Below are 5,000 nucleotides of genomic sequence, written 5' to 3'. Positions count from 1 at the left end.
CCAGCGCGCCCGTCCTTGCGCGTCACCGGCCAACGGCCCCGCGCACGCGCGGCGCGCCCGCCCGCGCGGCGCGACCATCCGCGCTGGGCGACGGGCTCGGGCGGAAGGCCCGCCCAGGCAGGACACACCCCCTTACCTCCCCAGCGGGGCATCCTCCGAAGGCCCACCCCAAGGGCTCCAGCGAATCGAGGAGCATTGCACACGGAAACGGCCCGGACGCGAGTCCCGGTCGCACGGGGTGCGCATCCGGAACGTCCGGGACGCGCTTCCCGGGAGGGCCGATGGAGGGAGCCGAAGTGGCGCACGGCCGCCGGGCACGGACGGCCGAAGGCAGCGCCCGTGCGCCGGGAAGTCGGCAGGCGCGTGCCGGCTCCGTCGGGGACGAAATGTGCCGGGCAAGTCCGCCGCGAGGCAACGGTCCTGTGCGGAGTGGAGCGGAAGGCCCGCCGCGGCGGCAGCAGACCCCCCCTCCCTACCAGCCCGGCGGGGCATCCGCCCAAAGCCCACCCCAAGCGTTCCAAAGTACCGAGGAGCGTTGCAAACGGGAACGGCCCGGACACGCGACCCGGTCGCACGGGATGCGCGTCCCGGTCGCACGGGTCGCGCGTCCCGGGAGGGCCGACGGACGAAGCCGAAGTGGCGCACGGCCGCCGCGCACGGACGGCCGGCGGCGGCGCCCGTGCGCCGGAAAGTCGTCGGGCGCGCGACGGCTCCGTCGGGGACGAACGGTGCCGGGCACGACCGCCGCGAGGCAACGGACTTGTGCGGAGGGGGGCGGAAGGCCCGCCGCGGCGGCGCCAGCCCCCCCTCCCTACCACCCCGACGGGGCATCCGCCCAAAGCCCACCCCAAGCGTTCCAAAGTACCGAGGAGCGTTGCAAACGGGAACCGCCCGGACACGCGTCCCGGTCGCACGGGATGCGCGTCCCGGTCGCACGGGTCGCGCGTCCCGGGAGGGCCGACGGAGGAAGCCGGCGCACGGCCGCCGCGCGGACGGCCGGCGGGGGCGCCCATGCGCCGGGGCCTCGGCGGGCGCGGGCCGGCTCCCTCGGGGACGAACGGTGCCGGGCCCGCCCGCCGCGAGGCGACGGACTTGTGCGGAGTGGAGCGGAAGTCCCGCCGCGGCAGCAGCAGCCCCCCCTCCCTACCACCCCGGCGGGGCATCCGCCCAAGGCCCACCCCAAGCGTTCCAAAGTACCGAGGAGCGTTGCAAACGGGAACGGCCCGGACACGCGTCCTGGTCTCACGGGATGCGCGTCCCGGTCGCACGGGTCGCGCATCCCGGGAGGGCCGACGGAGGAAGCCGGCGCACGGCCGCCGCGCGGACGGCCGGCGGCGGCGCCCATGCGCCGGGGCCTCGGCGGGCGCGTGCCGGCTCCCTCGGGGATGAACGGTGCCGGGCGCGCCCGCCGCGAGGCGACGGACTTGTGCGGAGTGGAGCGGAAGTCCCGCCGCGGCAGCAGCAGCCCCCCCTCCCTACCACCCCGGCGGGGCATCCGCCCAAGGCCCACCCCAAGCGTTCCAAAGTACCGAGGAGCGTTGCAAACGGGAACGGCCCGGACACGCGTCCCGGTCTCACGGGATGCGCGTCCCGGTCGCACGGGTCGCGCATCCCGGGAGGGCCGACGGAGGAAGCCGGCGCACGGCCGCCGCGCGGACGGCCGGCGGCGGCGCCCATGCGCCGGGGCCTCGGCGGGCGCGTGCCGGCTCCCTCGGGGACGAACGGTGCCGGGCGCGCCCGCCGCGAGGCGACGGACTTGTGCGGAGTGGAGCGGAAGTCCCGCCGCGGCAGCAGCCGCCCCCCCTCCCTACCACCCCGGCGGGGCATCCGCCCAAAGCCCACCCCAAGCGTTCCAAAGTACCGAGGAGCGTTGCAAACGGGAACGGCCCGGACACGCGTCCCGGTCGCACGGGATGCGCGTCCCGGTCGCACGGGTCGCGCGTCCCGGGAGGACAGACCGAGCAAGCCGAGGTGCCGCTCACGGCCGCCGCGAGGGACGTACGGCGCCGGCGCCCGCGCCCCGTGGCACGGCCTAGAGCGTGCCCCCCTGCCACCCCATCGGGGCATCGGCGCAAAGCCCACCGCGGGGTAGATAACCGAAGGCAACGAGGGACGGTGGATGCACATATCCGAGCAGTGGCGATAGGGCCGGAGGGAGCACCGACAGGGCCGTGAGATTTTAAAGTACCGAGGGAATTTGCAAACCGGGCCCGCCCCTCCCCCCGTCCATCGCACGCCGATCGGGGGTCCGGCGCCCCGCGGGGGGCTGCCGGCATGCGCTCCCGGTGCAGGCATCGACGAGCCGCCCGCGACCTCCACTCGGGTCCGAGCCCCCAAGCGCGGATGCCGAAACGCGCCGGCCGCGGCAGCCCCACCCCTGCCACCCCATCGGGGCATCGGCGCAAGGCCCACCCTGGGGTAGATAACCGAAGGCAACGAGGGACGGTGGATGCACATATCCGAGCAATAGCGATAGGGCCGGAGCGAAGACCGAGGGGGTCGGGGGGTTTTAATGTTCCGAGGGAAGTTGGAAACGGGGCCCGCCCGGACGCCCGTCCCTCGCACGCCGATCGGGGGTCCCGCACCCCGCGGGGGGCTGCCGGCATGCGCCCCTAGTACAAGCATCGACGAGTCGCCCGCGACCTCCACTCGGATCCGGCGGCGCACGCGCGGATGGCGAAACGCGGCGGCCGCGGCTGCAGCCCCCCTACCACCCCGTTGGCGCGTCGGCGCAAAGCCCACCCCGGGGAGGATAACCGAAGGCGACGAGGGACGATGCATGCACATATCCGAGCAAATACCGAGAGGGTCGGGGGGAAGACCGAGAGGCAAGGGGTGTTTAGAGTACCGAGGGAAGTTGCGAAAGGGGCCCGCCCGGACGCTCGCCGCTCGCAGGCGATCCGGCGGGGCGCACGGAGGGCGCCGCCCATCGCCGGAGCTTGCTCGGTCATCTCTGCCGCACGGACACGTAAGCGCCGCCGCGCAAGGTTCGGCCGGCGGGGCGGACGGTTCGCCGCCGCAGGCCTTTCCCGCAGCCGGAACGTGGGCCCGGCGTTGCGCGCCGGCGGGCCGCGCAATCCGCCGGGGCGCACGGCGGGCGCCGCCCGTCGCCGGGGCTTCGCTCGGTCATCTCGGCCGCACGGACACGTGCGCGCAGCCGCGGAAGGTTCGGCCGGCGGGGCGGACGATTCGCCGACGCAGGCCTCTCCCGCGGCCGGAACGCGGGACCGGCGTTGCGCGCCGGCGGAAGGCGCGATCCGGCAGGGCGCACGGCGGGCGCCGCCCGGGCTTCGCTCGGTCATCTCGGCCGCACGGACACGTGCGCGCCGCCCATCGCCGGGGCTTCGCTCGGTCATCTCGGCCGCGCCGCCACGTGCGCGCCGCCGCGGAAGGCTTGGCCGGCCGGGCGGACGGTTCGCCGCCGCAGGCCTTTCCCGCAGCATGCGCCCCTTCGCCCGAACGACCGCGGGACTCCGGTACGGCCTAGCCGTCGGCCGCCCGGCTGCAAGCCGTCGGGGCCGCTCGATCCCCGTCGCGTGCCGGCCGCCGCTCGGGCCAGCCGGCCGGCTGCCGCACGTAACCTCTGACCTCATCAGCGGTCGATCCGCACCGCGCTGGTCTTCGGTGCGGACCCGTCGGGGCCGTGCCGCGCCGGCCGTCGCATCCGGTTCCGCAGGCGCCGCCCGGTTGCCTCCCGCCCTCGTGCGCTCGCGCCGGCCGGGCGACGCGGTGCCCGCGGGACTCGGGCATGGTTGAGCCGTCGGCCGCCCGGCGGCATGCCGCCGCCGCTCCGCGCCGCGTGCCGGCTGCGCTCCTCCCCGCGCCCGTCCGCGGGCGGGCCCGCCGCCGCTCGCGCCGGCCGGGCGACGCGGTGCCCGCGGGACTCGGGCATGGTTGAGCCGTCGGCCACCCGGCGGCATGCCGCCGCCGCTCCGCGCCGCGTGCCGGCTGCGCTCCTCCCCGCGCCCGTCCGCGGGCGGGCCCGCCGCCGCTCGCGCCGGCCGGGCGACGCGGTGCCCGCGGGACTCGGGCACGGTTGAGCCGACGGCCGCCCGGCGGCATGCCGCCGCCGCTCCGCGCCGCGTGCCGGCTGCGCTCCTCCCCGCGCCCGTCCGTGGGCGGGCCCGCCGCCGCTCGGCCTAGCCCCCCGGCTGCCGCACGTAACCTGCGACCTCGTCGGCGCTGGATGCGCGTCGTGACAGTTTTCGGTGGGGCGCCGCGGAGGCGCCGGGGGCCCATGCGACGGGCCAGGGGGCGAACGGAGGGCTCGGTCAGCCCTAACAGGGGACCGGCGACAAAGGAGCGGTCGCGCAAAGCTTCGTAAGGGACCCAGACGACGGGCCTACCGATCCGAAGCACCGCGCACGGACGCGCAGCGGGCCCACGACGGGCCGACACGGAAGGCCCGCCGCCAAGGCCGCAAAACCGACAAAGGAACCCACGGGGACGCACCAGAGCGGGCAAAGCTTTCACCGAACGGGACGGGACCGAGCCCCCGCAACAGGCGAGGGCGACGGATCCGACCAAGTAAGGCCGATCCCGCTCCACGCACGCGCGGCCGCAGGAACTTCGTGAGGGACGGGACGACCGGCCGACCGAACCGAAGCGCCGCGCACGGCCGCCGCGAGGGCCGGCCGGAGGCATAGACCGAGCGCCGCGCCAGCGGAAGGAGCGTGCCGGCTCCGTCGGGGACCACCTGCGCACGGTCCGTCCGAGCGAGCCGACGGACCGGCGCGGAAGGCCCGGCGCCGAGCCCGCAAAACCGACAAAGGAACCCACAGGGACGCACCAAAGCGGCCCAAGATTTCACCGAGACGGGACCGAGCCCACGCAACATGCGATGGCGACGGATCGGACCAAGTAAGGCCGATCCAACTCCGCGCGCGCGCGGCCGCGAGCACTTCGTGAGGGACAGGAAGACCGGCCGACCGAACCGAAGCGCCGCGCACGGCCGCCACAAGGGCCGGCTGGAGGCGTAGACCGAGAGCCGCACCAGCGGA

Source organism: Phoenix dactylifera, chromosome 10 (genome assembly GCF_051530095.1).
Source record: "Phoenix dactylifera cultivar Ajwa chromosome 10, Ajwa_hap1_PhDact_Kaust_v1.1, whole genome shotgun sequence".
NCBI lineage: Eukaryota > Viridiplantae > Streptophyta > Magnoliopsida > Arecales > Arecaceae > Phoenix > Phoenix dactylifera.
This window is presented reverse-complemented; position numbering follows the sequence as displayed.